General features: G+C 39.6%; 1 protein-coding gene across 3 annotated transcripts in view; it reads right to left on the bottom strand.

Annotated features, from left to right (window-relative positions):
* Nucleotides 1–18,294, bottom strand: part of LOC145424248 (fibroblast growth factor 14-like) — a 73,547-nt gene that overhangs the window by 9,029 nt on the left and 46,224 nt on the right. The window lies entirely within an intron of this gene.

The following is an 18,294-nucleotide window of genomic DNA, read 5'->3' as shown; positions in this document are numbered from 1 at the left end:
AAGCCACACATAAAAGATTTGCCTTTTTAAAGTTTTCATCCCACTGTATTTGAACATTTAGCCATCACAAAATTAATGCACCACAACAAATAAAACTGGTAACAATGTCTTCATATACAACTTCAGATACAACAATTTTAGTGATGTATAATTTCTACTTGGATCTTTTACTTGATATTCTAACATGTTTATCATAATAACATAACATTTATGACCCTCACATTTTTATGAACCTCATTAATTAAAACTCATACATGCAAATTAATATTTATTTATTTATTTAGCTTTTTGAATTTGTCAGAAGGCTCAATAAAAACTCCATTTTCAGAAAATATGAATTTTCAGGCGATTATCTCTTGGCTCAGGCTTTAAAAGGATCATATATCCTGTGAAATGCATATTCTTGATTCTTTTTTCTTTACCCATAATCTCATAGCTCTCTGTTTTAACCTGGACTTTATTTATTATATTTATTTATTTTAGTTGTACACCGTGGGTCAGGGAGAAACCACTGTGTATGTCCTGTACATACTACAGAACTGATTTTGATATCATAGCTGATATAAAAGCAATATGTTTCTTGCATTTATTTCTTCATTCCCTTATTTTTGCTTTATTAGAGGATTAGCAACACAAGTACTTTTCTTCTTTGTTGTATTATGTAGTTTGTAAAATATGTATATGACAGTGGAACGACTCGCCTTTGGCAAATCAAATCTATGTTTGGGGTAGAAATAAAAGTAATATCAAACCAAACCAGCATGAAATCATTTATGGAGAGCGCGCTTTCCCCTTAGGGCTGCATTTAATGATTAATCTCATTATCAGTCCATTTTTGATTAAAACTGTAGGGTTAACAGGAATGGGAGAACATTTTGCATTTTCTCGTGATAAATTAATAGAATAATACAACGGCTGTTCTTTAATCTGCTGTTTTTTAAAGCCGATCAGTTAATTGAATAATGGTTGGGAGTTTCTATAGTTCTGAGGTTCAAATGCGGAAGAAGCAAAGAAGAAGCTCCCAAAACGGTATTCACTTTATCTGTTATGTCCTTTTACTCTGTGAATAAGATTAAACTTCGATAGCCCTTGTGGGGAAATTAGAGTGATTTTCAGTCATTATATCAAAGCATGAGAGATGATTAGAAAACCAAGATTGCATATTAATATACATACCGAGACAGGGAGATGACTTGTGTCTGTGTGGCTGGAAATGGAGTGACTGAGGGTCTAAAAACCAAAACAGTGAGCTAAAGGAGGCTGAAAAGCTTTGGTGAAATTCTTCTGATTATGTGAGGAGCTTTTTTCATGGTCAGCAGCCCACTGTCTATATATATAGAATATATATTGATATATATTGACGACGATAGCTCTAACTACCTCTGTTTTACTGTAAAATTTTAATCCAAGCATTCATTTTGATTCCTCCTTGTTCAACAAGAGCACTCCTGTCTTAATCAAGCACAGATATCAATCACGCAATAATTTACAAAACGGTGCTGGAGTAATAATTTAATAAAAATAATACTAAAGCGTTAATAAACTGCACCTCGTTTGGCTGCAAAGGCTCCTGCAAACCCAAACAATCACCCCGGAGGTCCCCAGACCCCAGATTAGGAAGTGTTTGTCTAGACTGTCTCTTATTGGTTGTTGTGGGCCTTTTGCCAGAGCCACAGACACATTGTCATTCAGCTCAGGTCTGTCGGTCCGAGTCTCATAGCAACATGAGGAAGAGTGGCGACACGGTAGCCGTGGCAACCAACCAGCGCTGAGAGGGAGGGGTCAGCGGGTGGGTGGGTGTATGTCTGTGTGTGTCTGAGGGGAGGGCTGCACTAGCGAGAGAGAAACACTTGCATTGGTAATTTAACACAGTAACAATATGATGCATTTGGTGCTCTGCAACATCCACTCACGCTAACATAGGAAGACATTTAACGTGATATGGTTTTAAAGGTACGGCGGGGAGATGCCGCCAATGCAAAACACACACTTGTGGCTCTAGGGGATGAATGGAGGGAGATGCAGGAGGGCTTGCTGGGATGTGAAATGTGACTACATGATTGGCTGGTGACGAAACAAGGCAGATTATAATGAATGAATGCTCTATTTATTGGCAATCTCAGTGACACCCCTTCAGCACACAAACACAGCGCAGCAAATCAGATGCCTTCCTTTTAAATAAAGAGCATCTCCACAGAGCTGACTATTTGTGATTCTTGCAAAACACCAGCTTAATAATATATATATGTAGTCTTGACCTGCACCCTGTATTCATTATTCATTTGTTAAGTAGGGTGATCTTTGCCGGGGCGTGCAAGGAGCGGTGCCAGACACTTATTAATGTCGGTCAGTAAGGTCATACATCATTTAATGCTGCTTTTAAAATAAAAGATCCTTGACGTCTGATGGTCTGCAGCAGCAATATTTGGTCCAGTATGATTTCAGAAGACAAAAAAAGAAAAGAAGTGAAGTAGAAGGAAGACTTCATATGAAAATCTCACAGCCTTACAGGTGAGTCATGTTAACAGCGCGGCCCGCCTCGAACGTGCTTCTGTCGTCATTTCTAAACAGCTATGTTCACGGGCTGCCCGCAGAAAGAAAGACAGGGAGAAAGAATGAATGGAAGGGTGGGGTGGGGTGGGGTGGAGGGGAGGTTGGAAATTGGGACATGAAGAAGAGGGGAGAGAGAATAAATCACCAAGTGAGGAGGACGACGCCTCCTGATTGGAAAAACAGCAGGGGATTCTCTCTCTTTTACTCTCGCTCCCTTTTCTTATCTTTGTATTTCTCCCATCGCTCTCCTTTTTTTTTTTAACGCTGTCATTTCTCTGCGCTCTGCAGAGATTTAGAGAAAGTGCACACACACACACACACACTGCACACACACTGCACACATGCATGCACACTGTTATCTTTTTTGAATAGCACGCACACACACGCTTGCTAGACAGAACAGACGCCGCTTTTCAGGCCAGCCATAATCAGAGAGAGAAGAGCCCATTAACATGTTAAACATGCTGCTCAAAAACAGACTAAATTGATACAGGCAGCACTTTGTCCCTCATCCATTAAAGGCCTAAAAAATAAGGAATTCAAAATCAGACCGAGAGAGAGAGAGAGAAGCAGTCTAAAGTCTTGGCTCAGCGTAAGGCTGCACTAATAACAGAGCTTGGCACCTAGCTGATAATGCTGCCACAGCTTGACTGCTGGCCACTGGGAACTTCCCAGTAGAAACACGGGCAACAATACACCACTGTAAGTAATTACTGCATTTTACCAAAGCCTATAATCTATTGATTTGGTAGAATGAGGAACATGTACTGCTGAAGGGAGCCGAATCAAACACAGGTTAAAAGAAGACAAAGAGTGCAGACCTGTGGCTGTGGCACCTGCTACATGACTCACAGGCTTCATGATTTGCTTGTCCTGGACTGTGGGCTAAAAGACTAAAGACTGAGTGAGCAAGTTAAGAGGGATGGATCAGTATGGAGACGAGCCAAACCATTCTGTCATCGATCGAAATTAATTTAACTAGAGAATGTAAACAGAAATGACAGCCAAATATAAAAATATAGGGTTTTTAAGACTGATTCCAATGTTTCTGAATTTAAAAATCTGATATTCTGATATATCGGATGATATTTTTTCTTTCGGAAAATCAAAACATAACCAGAATTTTCTGCCGTATGTTTTGTGTTGTTATGTATTTACTCGTTAACGCTCGGTCCAGCTCTGCTCAGATCAGCTTCTTGTTGCGTTTCTGGCATTCATATTACAGGTCGTGAATAGGGAAGCTGCAGAGTGCCCTCTTGTGGACAAACTATGCAATGACATCACAGATAACATGGTTGAAGGGTGTTTCTCTCTTGTCTTATTTTGTTCTTTTCATTTTCACTTAGTGGTTGTTGTAAATGCCAATACCAAGATCTAAGATATTATGATTCACACAAAGATCCTTTTCAGATAAAAGTTAAAATTTCCCACCTTATTCCGGTTATTATTTTCTTATGACATCCTCAAATCGAAATTTTGAGTTGATAAGTTGAATTCCAGATGAGCTCTGCCAATCAGGTTGTTTCCTTGTTACCCAGAAGCAGATGGCACAGATGCATGCATGCTCAAAATCAGGTAGTATCATCAGCATGAGTGAGCTACCAGTGTATAACAACCATGACTTAATCAACACCAGGTTCTTCAGGGTTGAATGCCTTCTAGCAAATCATGCCAAATTGTTGGACAGCTGGCATCTAATGCTTCCAATAACAAGGAATTAATATACTTGCACAGATATTCCTGATTGGGAGAGCTAACTCAAAATTTCGAGTTGCTACCTTGAAATTTTGACTGATTAACTTGAAATTTTAAATACCTTACTCCGAATTTTAGGTTATGGATGGCAACTTTTTCTGTGGCGGAAACATGCTTCCAAACGTCCTCGTTAAATGTCTACTTAATCAAGTTATTTTTATTTTTATTTTTTTAATTGAATAGCCTAGTGTCATGTTTTTCATTATAACAAAAAAAATCATTAACTCTATTTAATTGCTGCCGGTGTAAAATCGAATCAACCACCACAAAATGATCATAAAATTATATTATCGAGACATCAAGTAAGTTAATGGCAGTGATTATCACCCAACATTACGGTCATTTAATTCGGTTCAAACATCATAAAAATTGTACAGTTTTATTATTACCAAATGCTGAGACACGTTGCTCGTATTTGTTCCCCCTTCTTTAACGTGAATTTGCTCTCCTTGTAACGAGACTTAATGCGACTTAGCTCAAGAAAGTTGTTTTTCATCCCAATGCGCGTGTTTGTGTGTCTGTTTGTGTGCACTGCTCAGTGAGTGGGTGTGTTTGTTTCCAACACCAGTTATTATCACAGAGCTAATTACCCACGGGAATTGTGGGTAAACAAATCATCCTAAAGAAAAGAAGCCCACAGAGAAGGAGGAAGAGGAGGAGTGGAAAGAAAAGTGTTGGCATAAGGAAACAAAAGAGCGAGGAGTGTGCTTGGGAAAGAGACTTGAAAGGATGTCCTCCAGCCCAGGCATACTGAATTACAGCATAAATCTGATTCAGATCACAGCGTTGCTCTCAGCATGTCAGCAACACCACAGTGTTCCTCAACCACTTCAGATCCGCACACCTGATCCAATTACTCTGTGATGAAAATGTGTGGCTCTTAATTGGATCAGGTGTGTTAGAGGCGCAGCAACAACCACAGCACAGGCTCCTGTTAGGGAGGACTAAATATTCCTTTCCTTCTCTTCTGTCATATTTATATTATTACAATGGTTGATGTTCATATTGAATATGGCCCCATCACACTGAATGTGGCCATCTTACTGAAAATAAGGTCAATTGTAACAGTAATGTGATCCAAAAGCCCATGCTTGGGCCTGCTGCAAATGCTCCATTTCAGACAGATTCTAGTCTTGACCCTGCATGATGTCAGTAACAGCAGATATCGCTAATGAGGTCATCTCAGGGACACAGGTATGGCTATGAGGAAAGAAGCCCCACACACCTTCTCTTTAAACCTTCTATTTGGAAGTTATAGCCAATCAGAAAAAAGGTAGGATGGCCTTAAAGGGAGAGAAGGTTTACCTGAGAGGTCTAGGGAGCTTGGAAAGAAAAGCATCTGGATTTCTTTAAGTTTCCTTAAAGAGGTTTCACCTCTCATCTGAGAAGCTTCTTCAGTTCTAAGAGCAATTGGTGGAGAGTCCCAGATTTAAGCCCTATGGGAGTGTCCACAAGAGGGTCATGGGCCCCCTATTGATCCTCTACTTAATCACACGAGCCAAGGTGTGAAAAGGGTTGTGGGTCCCAATCAGCCAAGGTTTCCCTATTCAAGGTTTCAGGTGAACCCATTGGGAAACCTAGCCCCACCCTATCATGTGATTAACTGAGGTCAAATAGCCCAGGTTGTGAGTAGGTGTTAAGTAGGGATGGGTACCGGTGTCCGGTGCCATGATGGCACCAGTTCTGACATAAACGGTAGTAACCAGACCGAAAAGCAGCGCACATTTCGGTGCTTTATTTCGGTGCTTTTTTTTCCTGAGCTGTGATACACTTTAGATTCTAGCCAATCATTTTACATTTCCGAGGATAGTAGGCGGGTCCAGGTACGTACGTTCTTTTAGAGCAGAGCTACAGATTAAAAATGCCCAAGGCGAAGCGGTCAAAAGTCTGGCTGTACTTCACAGCAAAAGATGCAAACTCAGCAGCCTGCAACAAGTGCTTTAAGCTGATACTGTGATACTGTCAAAGGAGGTAACTCCTCAAATCCGATGAAACACCTGGCGACGCATAGCGTTTTTTTTAAAAGCCGAGAAATGCGCCGTATTTGATAGCTTGCTGCGAGACCTCACACCGTGCACATCTACTGCGGGTGGGTTGCCTGTTATGCAACATCCCCCAAAAACACGAAGAGGAGAGTCCTGGCCCCTAGCCCTGCCAGTGTAGCAGAAATGATGAGGATGATGATGGCAGCAGCAGCCGTTCTTCTCTGCGTGAGTAGCTTAATGTTGTTCGTGTGTAATTTACGTTGAGTAGGCTCACCACGTTATTACATTAATGCATGTAAGGTGAACTAGCAAACATCATCATAGCTACATGCGGCTGTCTTCTTGTTTGATGGCAGATACTCCCTTCACCCTGGCCAAAAAGGCTAAAATGACCAAAGAAAAAGTGGAAAACAGTTAAACATGAGAGGTTTTTGGACAAAGTTTGTGTTTTTTTCCATTGTTTAAGCACTGCTTCCAGCCAAGAGTGATACCATATATGCCCCATAGCTGCAGAAAAGGCTAACATTGTTATCTTTTTACATAAAAACAGCTGAACATGGGAGGTTTTTGGACCAATTTTGTGTTCTCCATTCTTTAAGCACCGGTTTGAGCACCGTTTAAGCACCGGCACCGTTTCAAAAGTACCGGTTTGGCACCGGTATCGGATAAAACCAAAACGATACCCATCCCTAGTGTTAAGGCATCTGGGAAGGGATCCCAAGCTTTATGGGACACTCCCATGGGGCTTAAAATCTGGGACTCTCCACCAATTGCTCTTAGAACTAAAGAAGCTTCTCAGATGAGAGGTGAAATGTCTTCAAGGAAACTTAAAGAAGTCCAGTTGCTTTTCTTTCCAAGCTCCTTAGACTACGATGACCAGGATGACTGCGATACCTGAGAGGCTTGTCCAGTGGTAGGCAACTCCAGGCCTCGAGTGCCGATGTTCTGCAGGTTTTAGATATCACCCTGGGTCAACACACCTGAATCAAATGATTAGTTCATTATGAGGCCTCTGGAGAACTTCAAGACATGTTGAGGAGGTCATTTAGCAATTTGGATCAGCTGTGTTGGATCAAGGACACAACTAAAACCTGCAGGACACCGGCACTCGAGGCCTGGAGATGCCTATCTCTAGGCTAGACCAAGGCCTAGCATAGGCTAAATCAGGATTTTCTACCACTGAACTCTCTGGTGTCTGGAAGAAAAAATATGGAACCGGAAATGAGAATCATTGGTTATCTGGTTTCACTAAGCCTAACAACTGCAGTCACAGTAAATGGCACTACAACGGCATTTTTCATTCTTTACTTTGCATGTTCACCTCTGGTCTGGCACCAGATGACCAATTGCAAACTCAGACAGGACTAAAGCTGCATATAACTCACAATGGCGTGTCCAGCGGGGGGGGCACAGGCCACCCCCCAAACCAGACTGGCCACCCCAGGTGCCACCCCAAAGGCAAAACAATAAAATTCAATCAAATATCAAATGTCCGATTATGTTTTCACGGTGACGCTCAGATATCCGAGTGTAAGTGAATGCAGCATCGCTTCTGCGCTATGCGCATCACGTTAGCAAAGGTAGGAGAGCCAAGCGCGAAAGACGGCACTGCAGGAAACAATTTTTCGGTGAAAGAAAATGAGGACAGAATAAATGTCCCGGTAAGTAATATCAAGTTTGTTGAGTTTAGTAAACTTCGGTGAAATTAGAATACCAAGGAAAAAAATAACACTTAAAGAATTATTGCAGCTGTGGAATATTTCAGACAGTATGCTACTGAGGGCAGCTAACATAAGAGTTATGAGTTATAAGATATAATCTAAGTCGTAACATTGCTGTATGGAGCTGCAGATTTGGTTGCAGGTTAACATAGCTGGACTGGCCATCGGGCATACCGGGCATATCCCCAGTGACTTATTTTTTATTTTTTTTGTAATGGCATGAACAATGAGAGGTGGTGGATTGGCCAGATGCAGGTCGATGTGTAGAAATAACTCCGTTGTTTGGTGGTGGCTATGACGGGGCTTCCACAGAGGCAACAGGTGGATGAGGGAAGGGGAGGCAGGAGGAGAGACCCGAAGCAGCCGCCAGTCCGAGTGTCAGGTGAACTGAACTTCAGGTAAGAAGTTATGACCTGCAGTCTATCTGGGTCAGATATAAACCAAGTTTAGGTGGAGTTTATTTTCATGTTGCTGACTTTTTACTGTCAGTTGCAATAACTCATACTGCGTTCTAGCCAGTTTGACGGAGTTTTTATACAGCTGGGTGGGTGCTATGATGTTACTGATAGTGAACTTTATTTTATTCATAAGGTTAGTTAGTAGAGTTGCCAACGGCTCCTTAAAAAAATGGAATGGTCCCTCATTCAGAGAAAATATTACGCCTTTCGTATTGAGCTGAGAAGAGACGCAGTTTGTCCTGGACTTTAGCTAGAATGGAAAAAAGACACAAAGCTGGATTTATTCTGTCTTTATGCTGCACAGCTGCCTCTTCTTCTCTCATTCTCTCCCCCTGCCTCTCCTGTTGCTACTTCAATCATGAAACTGATCAATGATCAGCTGATCGGCTTTTCTCTCTTGTTTGTTTATCGCCCACTTTGCGCCAGAAAGAGGAAACCAGCGGATATTGCGCTAAACAACAGCAGCACGTTTAAGCTTGATCAGCTGTTGTTAGAATGTATTTAATATTAATTTCTAGTATCAGCTGATGTTTGCTGGAGCCACAGCTGTAAAGCTGCTGGTCATGATGTCTGTTTAGATATGTGGTGAGAGGGAAACATGAAGATGAAACCAGGAGATGTCCTTACTGAATCATCAGAGCAGAACAGGTGATGGAGAAACAGGTTTACCTTTTAGGTGACATGAATGAGTTGAAGTTATGAACTGTTTCTGAGAGATAAATAACACCAGGATCCTTTTTTATGTAGCTGACAGCTGGTAACTGTGCAGGGGTGGATCTAGGAAAGTTTTGCCAGGGGGCCAGGTAGGGCATTAACAGGGAAAGGTGGGCACAAAAAAATACTTTTCTTTCTTATTCTCATTTAAAATACCTAGTTTTTATTAAATAATTATCTAAATCTTACAACCAAAGTTTTTATCTGACGTAAAATGTATAGAAATCATACATATACCAACAAGACTGTACATCACTGTCACAACAGCATTTGTTTTCATTCAAAGGCTTTATGGCTTTAATACCTGGTGGGTCGGTCTGTAGTAAAAATGCCCAATTTTTTTGTCCCAGTCCAGCCCTGCAGGTTAATACTGGCAGTGTCACCATGCCAGCTGACTGTATTTTATCATCAGCCAGTGTTGTTCTTTATCAATATTACCAAAGTTTACCATAAGGCAGCATAGAAAGTATTTACTTGCTTTCAGGTTTTATTCAAATGTTAGTCTTTTCATTTGTTTCCACACTTTTTTCCTGTTTCAAAATCAAACACCAGTTTGTGAGAAGATTATCTTCTTTTTTTAACAGGCAGATAAAGTTTTGCATTGGCATTGGCTAATTTGTCAATTGTTTGTTACAAATGTTCGTATTTTAATATTCAAAAATGTTTTTGCCCAAAACATATGTGCACTATATGTCAGTAAAAATACTATGCAAATATTGATGTCCTTGAATGCTGAGTAAGCACTGACAAAGCACTGATTGTATCTCTTGTACTTTATCAACGCAGTATCTAAAAACTTTGCACCGTAGTGGTTAAAATCTCATTCTAATAAGAGTTAAAAATGCATTTGGTTATTAGGTTTATAGGGTTATTGAATTATGGTTAAGGGTTGGTAGAATTTTTTTTTTAAAACATTATCTGCCAATTAAATCTGCCACCCTTCTCCAAATCTGTGCCCCTACCTGGCCCCCCCAACAAAAATTTTCTAGACACGCCACTGATAACTCAGACAAAATAACACAGATTTAAAGCGAGACAGCTGCTTCAACCAAAGCCAGTAAGGAAAGCATACCATCAAGGCATGAATATATCTGACTATAATTCTATTTGTGCACTCCATTAAATTAATATGGCCCTTAAACATATTCCTATGGGGTGAGAGAAATATTTTAGCCTTATTTCTGAAGCTGCAACTCTGGCAGTGTTTAATCTTTGAACAAATATGAAAACATAACTCAAACTGGTAAGCAGGCTTACTTGTAATTCTTATGAGGTCAACAAGTGCTTTAATGAGCTTACAAAGATAAGGAGTTCTCTGCGCTGATCTCTCATACCCTACCTGTGCTCGTCAGGTAAAGCCTCTGAACACTCTTGCTCTCTTGAGACCCTCTTAGCAAACTCTGTGGGATCTTCTACAGACAGCATTTTCCAGCAGTATGTGTTAGTTGTAAGGCAGTGCTTGTATAAGTAACATCACTTCTATAAAGCTCAAATTTGAACATTTAGACACCGAGTAAAATGTGCCTTTTAATCGCTGCATTTGGAGACTGAGCAATCCATGATGGGTTGCTCGTGTACAAATTTTAGGTAATTTAATAAAGAGTCATTTCATATTTTTTTGTACATTAGTCTTTAAGGCATAAATAAACCATTTCACCTTGTTCATTTTGACAAAGTAAAATACTTTAAAATAACATATCTCCCAAAGCCTGGTTCAGCCAAAGGTTTCTTCCTGTTAAAAGGGAGTTCTTCCTTCCCACAGTTGCCAAGTGTTTGCTCATAGGGGTCATCTGATTTTTGGGATTTTGTCTGTATTATTGTAGGGTCCTTGTAGGGACCTTACAATAAAAAGCATCTTGAGGCGACTGTTGTTGTCATTTGGAGCTATATAAATAAAACTTAATTGAATTGAATTATACTGAAATGCAACATGTGGCTTTGGGTGTTGATGTTTTCTTGTTTGGTTCTGTTTGGGTCAACTTCATTTGACCAACGTCTAATCATCCTTAGGATCCCTCATCACAGAACTATCCCTTTTCTCAGAATCTAATTCACACATGTTGAACGTGGTCTGCAAAATTGTTTCCAAGCTGATAAAAAAATATTTCTTGTCCTTGACCCAGGGGTGTTTTGAGTTTCTTTAGATTTCTCTATGCCTCCATTTTAGTGATGTGAGTTTCTGCAAAAAGGTGCAGATTCACTGGAAAAACTGCCACAAGTACTGCATATCACTCCTTTCTGAAACATCAGCCGTGGACAGTATGTTTCTATAAACGTTCAAACCTGCTAGTAGAGTGTGAAGCCTGTCCTGTGGTACTTCAATGTCATGATTCACAGAGTGGTGTCTTTGAAGAGGCGCCACAGCTCCACAGTAACTAATTTATTCTCTAGTTACCAGAAAATCTGTGCGTGTGTCATGACTCACATGGCTAACATTTATTCTCTCTGCCACTCCTCTTCCTTCTCATCTCTCTCTGGATGTAGACATCACAGGACTCACTCTGTCTGAGTGCTGTACCAACTGCGTTTTGAATGGAAGCGCACGCCTACGTACACAGGCGTGTGTCAGATACACAGACATGAACGTACATACAAAGCACACACACCCCTGGTGTTTGCCTAAAACATCTTGTTCTGAAACATTTCGCAGAGCTGTGCAGAGAAGCTGAAAAGGGAAAAAATATCCACATTGCAGATACGGATGGAAAAGAACTCTTTTAACAGTGTGCTGAGACAAATAATTACCCGATAGATCCGTCACACAATTAGTAACCAACTATTTTCATACCTGATTGACTTTCTTGTCGACAGCTCTCCAGATCGACTGGTTGCTTTCAAGTGACCTGCCTGTCATTGGTCGGACAATAGTCTGTGAAAGCACCACATCAATGGAGTTAAGGATTAAGTCATTACTTTTGGCAGAGGGAAAGGCAGACTACCTGCAAAGCCATTTTCAGCTGAAAAAAAAGAAGACTTAAGCTTATGTGAGATTGAGAGAGGTCATCATCAAAAACCAATTGATTAATAGAGAGTAGAGACAATTTCAGATTTTCTTTGGTTGACTTGTCATAATATAGGCCTGTCAACACAAATGTAGACAAGCAGACAGATATTAGGTAAAAGCTCAAACAAGGCACACAAGAAAGCTAGTTATCAAAACAGCAAATAACCAGAAACCACACAAACACTAAAGAGACTCAAACGTGATTCTCAAATAACAACACAGCTAAATAATTTCACAAAAATCACAAAAACTCACCATCATTAGAACAACAACGAAATCAAGAGCACACGAGATTCAAGAAATAAAAAAGAACCAAACGTTCAACATCACCAAACCCCAGCGTCAGAACACGACTACAACCCTCACTGTTTTAGTTTCAAGCAAAAGAATGATATGATCTTTTTATGCTCTTAAATAATAAATATTCTATGTCTTTCTGAGCATATCCAATTATTTTGCAAACAACCTTTAAAAAATATTGATCAATAATGAAATAATCATTACTTACAGCTCTGTTGTTCAGCTCCTCTGAAACAAGATTCATCTCTGCAGCATCGGATAACTGAACTAAAGCTGCTGATTTAAAGTCTTTTGCATTAAACACATTAAGCACAGGCTCATCCTTCACATACTTGCCCCTCACTACTTCCCTGATCTCTTTCTCTCTACACACATCTGAAATCTTTGCTCCTGTGACACCAGGAATCCGTCCTTTTTCCTTTTCAGCTTGGAGACCATTAGAGAAAGCCTGTTTTAGACTTCTCTCCTATGCATCGGGAGCCTCTCCTTCTCCACATCTGAAATGTCAAAACCCATCAGTTAAACACAATTACTGTGTTCCTGATGTTGCTTTATTTTATTTTTACAGCGCTACTTTTTTAAATTTGTTTTTCTTCCCTACATAACTATATTTTATCATGTAATGCTAATCTTTATAATTATATGCTATTAGTCAGCTTAGGAATCTCAAAAGGCAGTTTTATAAATTGCATGTGTATACAAAACGTTTGATAAACTAAAAAGAGAGTCAAAGATTAGATTTTTGGAGTTTAATTTTTAAAGTAGCACACTGACTATATTCCAGCTGTTCACTTATTTTATATATGGTGCAGTTTCCTTATCACAAACAACAGTTATTACACTTTATTGTTATCTTTTTTTTTGTGTCAATATATTTTTTTAGTCTCTTTTAGTATTACTGTGTGGAGGGTAAATCGCAGAGGTAAGATATAGGAAAATCAATACAGCTGCTGGAATAAAAACATAACTTTTAATGTTTCATGACTAATAAACGTGTCTGTTAATGCCTCATCAGTCAAGGTGTGATGACAAATGTTTCAGTTTCAGTTCATTTTTATTTTGGTAAATTGATATGCTTTCTCACATCTAGTTTTAGTTTTAACTATAATAAACTTGTCATGAACTGCTGTGTATGATGACCATTAGCTATAGTATATAATGTGTAGAATTAGTATGTATACTGAATATCGTGTGATATGGATCTGAGAAAAGTGTATCACATATTACAATGTTTGTGTATATAATAGCAGAATGCCTCTGTTGTAAAAAGTGAATGATTTTATTGGAGCATTAATGGCTTTTATACTTGGAAACTGACGCTATTCAAAGCCAAACAAATGGCCTGTCCCAAAACCACCTTAATGTATTACATTTACATTTTTATTCACTGAGCTCTTTTACTTTAGTTGACCTTTTTCTATTTTCTATTGATTGTACTTTCTCTTTTGTATAATTTCTACCTTACTGGTCCCTTATTTAATTTACTAATTTATATAAGTATTTTATTATTATTTATGTTATATTAGGCTAGTTTCAGTATTTTCTTTCTGTGTTTTTGTTTAAAAATGCTCCTAATCATCAATTTTTTTTTTAAACAGTTTCATTAAATACCATTGTCCTTTTCTATCATCTAGTGATACCTGGACAGAAAGGTGACTGAAAAAATAAGAATGGTGTATAAAGACAAAGATGGAAGAGTAGCAACAAGATGGTGTGTAAACTCACAGGGGACTCCCAAACATGCAGACCAGGGCTCTAAGGTCGATTCACTGAGACTTCACTGCATGAAGGACTACATTTGCATTTCTAATCTATGATGGTGGACAGTCAGCAAAACACAAATTGAAAAAAGGGGAGAAAAAAGGAGCTTTCAGGGACAGTTGTCAAGATACACACACCTAATGCCAATACCTACACAAACCTAGCATACAGAGGCCCTTTATTAAATACATCTGTTTGTTAATGCAAATACCTAGTCAACCAATCACATGGCAACAACACAGTGCATTTAGGCTTGTAGGCGTGGTTAAGAGATTCTGTTTAAGTTCAAACCGACCATCAGAATTGAGAAGAGGTGCCAGAGGTCAGAGGAAAATGGCCAGACTGCTTTAGACATGGGGTAAAGCAGCAGAAGACCACACTGGGTATCAGTCTTGTCAGCTAAGAACAGGAGACTGAAGGTACAATTTACAAGAGCTAACCAAAACTGCACCAAAAAACTTTAGAAAAACTTTGTCCACTCTGCTGATGAGTTCGGTGTACTCAAATGGTCTCCACAGTTACCAGATCAATCCAACAGAGCACCTTTGGGATCCAGTTGACAAATTTCCAGCAACGTGTGATCATGTCATGCCAACACCGAGCAAAATTTTCCTGGACATTGTTGAATATATGCAACAAAGAATTAAAGCAGCTTGAAGATAAAAACGGGGGATCGACCTGGCCCTATCAAGGTGTAACTAAAAAAATGGCTGGAAAATGTATATAAAGTGATTAACATACCATGTCTACAAAACCTCCTTACAGGCCTGTTGGCAAAATGTATGAAAATATTCACCTTTGAAAAATGTTTCTGTTTTGTTTGTTGTGTGTCACAACAGGTATTATCAACAGGAAATAACGTTCAAAGCCATCCCTAATGTAATATTGCCTGTCTTTTTTCTCATCCATATACAGCAGCGGTAGAAGAACACAGTGTGGCGGTAACAGCAGTGTGATGCAGGAAATGTGCAATGATTTTGCAAAAAGAAAAAAGAAAAAACAAGGCAAAAACTCAATTTCCTCTTTCACCTCTCAGCCGACATCTTCACACCTACACCTACCCAACACCCCTGATACGTCCGCGCACACACAAAATACCGATACGTGGAATATTCACCCTTCTGCGCAGGGACGCACTCTTTTACCACTCTCGTCCTCATTCACACGCAAACACACACAGTCCCAAACTCATCAGCACTTTTTTTCCACTTCCCCCAGCATGCTCCATAATTATCACATAGCAGCTCATTGCACACTGTGCCATCTGTTAGCTGAGCGCACGCACTCCCAAACCCACACACAAACCACACATACGTGCACAACCACACAGCCGCCAGATGATGGTTATCTGGGATTAATAAGAGCCACCATGTATAACTAAGTTTGCAGCATATCATTAACAATTTGCAATAAGAGGATAAAAAACACACCAAGAGGAGAGCAGCATACATCCAGGAAGAAGCTGCAAAGAAAATGCACTATACCAGGAATAATGTAAATGTCTGAGGATGATGTAATCTACATACACAGCTTGGATACTTAAAGCAATTTGGGAAAAAGAAATGTTTCCTCTTTTTTTGTCTTTTTTGACATTTAAAGAGTAAAAAAAACCACGCAACCCCAAAATGCACATTATTGCATTTTACATCTCATATTTTTTGAGATTTGGAGAAGAAAATTCAGTTTCATTTACAATTGAGAACTGTGAGTGATGACACGTCAGAAGAAAATGTGTTAAAATTGATTACATTACTTCACATTTCTTCAAAAATGTCCTTTTCCTTGTTTTCAGTGACAAATGAGACACATTTATTCAGGGATTTGAATGCATAATGTAGGCTGTGAAGTCGTGTGAATCGTTCTGGCACTTTTAATTCCGAATATGAAAGTTGAGATCGATGGAATTATTTTTCCTTCTGCAAGAACCTGAACTGGACTCCTGTTTAGTTTAGTCCATCACACTGCGCACACACACTGATGCTTAATGGGTCACAAAATAAATGTTATTTAAACTATATCGGATAAGAGACTAGAAATTTTTAAATATACTCAAAAATAAAACACATCCTGTAGAAACTGTGGCCTTTTCAATCTATTTAGACAAGCAAATATTTTATTTTTTTGTCATTCTGTCACATGAAAACATGTAAAAGGTTATATTTACATAACCTTCAGATTTACAAAATCAGAATCAGGAGTTTTATATTAGGTACCAGTGATTAGATCCTCCTTAATGACCGTCATCTGAAGCCTGTTTCATCTGGGGTCTGGTGTTCTGCGTGCTACTGATGTGTCACCACCGTAAAGATCTAAGAACTGTTAGGCCTCTTAGTGCGCATGAATCAAATCAAATCAATTTTCTATTCAATTTATGTAAATTCTACAATCAGAATAGAGATAGCAAAAATGGTAGGTAAGCAAAACTAACATTTTCTAAAAAGAAAAAAAAAACTATGCAAAGGTCTCGAGCAGGGATGACAACCTCATTTTTACAACGTGAGCCACATTCAGTCCACTTGATGATAAGTGGGCCAGTCCAGTGAAACTATGTGATTAAATGTGTGTTACAGACAACGTCCTGATAGATCATTGCTCAGACTGTTCTGTAATTATGAATTTAGTATATAACCTTGTCATTAAATTGCAGAAAATGTCTTTGTACTTTGGTGTAGTACGGATGGTGGTGGGTGGTGTAGGTCTTTATTGATAGGAAAATACAGATAAAAGTTCAATGATAGTTTGCTACCCAGCTTCAACATTAAAATTACTGTTTTATTATTAGCCACTGCTGTTACTTTAATGATACCTTAAGAGATGGCCGATATGATTGTGGAATAATTGCTTATAGTGAAATGGCCAGTGTTAACACGTGTGCCTGACAGGCTGATGTTTGTGATAACAGTTTAATACTTCAATGTCATTGAAATAGGAGATTTACTGACCTCTTAGAATTCCTCATAAAGCATTGTTTAGTAAATGGCCTTTATTTGTATAGCGCTTTACTAGTCCCTAAGGACCCCAAAGCGCTTTACACAACCAGTCATCCACCCATTCACACACACATTCACACACTGGTGATGGCAGCTACATTGTAGCCACAGCTGCCCTGGGGCGTACTGACAGAGGCGAGGCTGCTGGACACTGGCGCCACCGGGCCCTCTGACCACCACCAGTAGGCAACGGGTGAAGTGTCTTGCCCAAGGACACAACGACCGAGACTGTCGGAGCCGGGGCTCGAACCGGCAACCTTCCGATTACAAGGCGAATTCCCAACTCTTGAGCCACGATCTAGTGTTGCAAATGTCACCTACTAACATTAAAAAAGTTAGCTGTTCGTGTTTGTGTTCAGCTGTTAGTGAGGTCAGGTGTGTCTGTCTGCAGCAATGCTGTATGAGGTTGTGTTGACTGGAAGAAGCGAAGACGGCTCTGTTGGTATCAGTTCTGTTTGCTGGTAAGTATCTAAAGCACATGTGTCAAACTCCAAGCCTCGAGTGCCGGTGTCCTGCAGGTTTTAGATGTGTCCTTGATCCAACACAGCTGATCCAAATTGCTGAATGACCTCCTCAACATGTCTTGAAGTTCTCCAGAAACCTGGTAATGAACTAATCATTTGATTCAGTTGTGTTGACCCAGGGTGAGATCTAAAACCTGCAGGAATCCGGCCCTCGAGGCCTGGAGTTCGACACCCCTGATCTAAAGCGACAGTTTTTAGTATCAATTAGTATCTGACTATCTTTCTTTTTTGACAGCCCTACAAACATCAAAGATCTTTTGAAATAATATGTACTGGGCACATTATCTGCTGTGTTCACAGTAACCATACCCATGTTTGGCAGAGACCAAAGACAGCTTTGTTAAGAGAAGACTCTTTTACCACTTGTCAAGCGTGGTGTTGGAAATGTTAGACTTCACTTTTGCTTTGCTTTATTATGGACTGACCAGATCCCAGCCATTACCACAGCTGTGGACTTTCTATCATATTAAAGAGGTAATGTGTGGCCATCTGTCTAAAAACTGAAGTTGAACTAGAGGTGGTGCTTGTA

Source organism: Astatotilapia calliptera, chromosome 23, assembly GCF_964374335.1.
Source record: "Astatotilapia calliptera chromosome 23, fAstCal68.1, whole genome shotgun sequence".
NCBI classification, from domain to species: domain Eukaryota; kingdom Metazoa; phylum Chordata; class Actinopteri; order Cichliformes; family Cichlidae; genus Astatotilapia; species Astatotilapia calliptera.
This window is presented reverse-complemented; position numbering and strand designations above follow the sequence as displayed.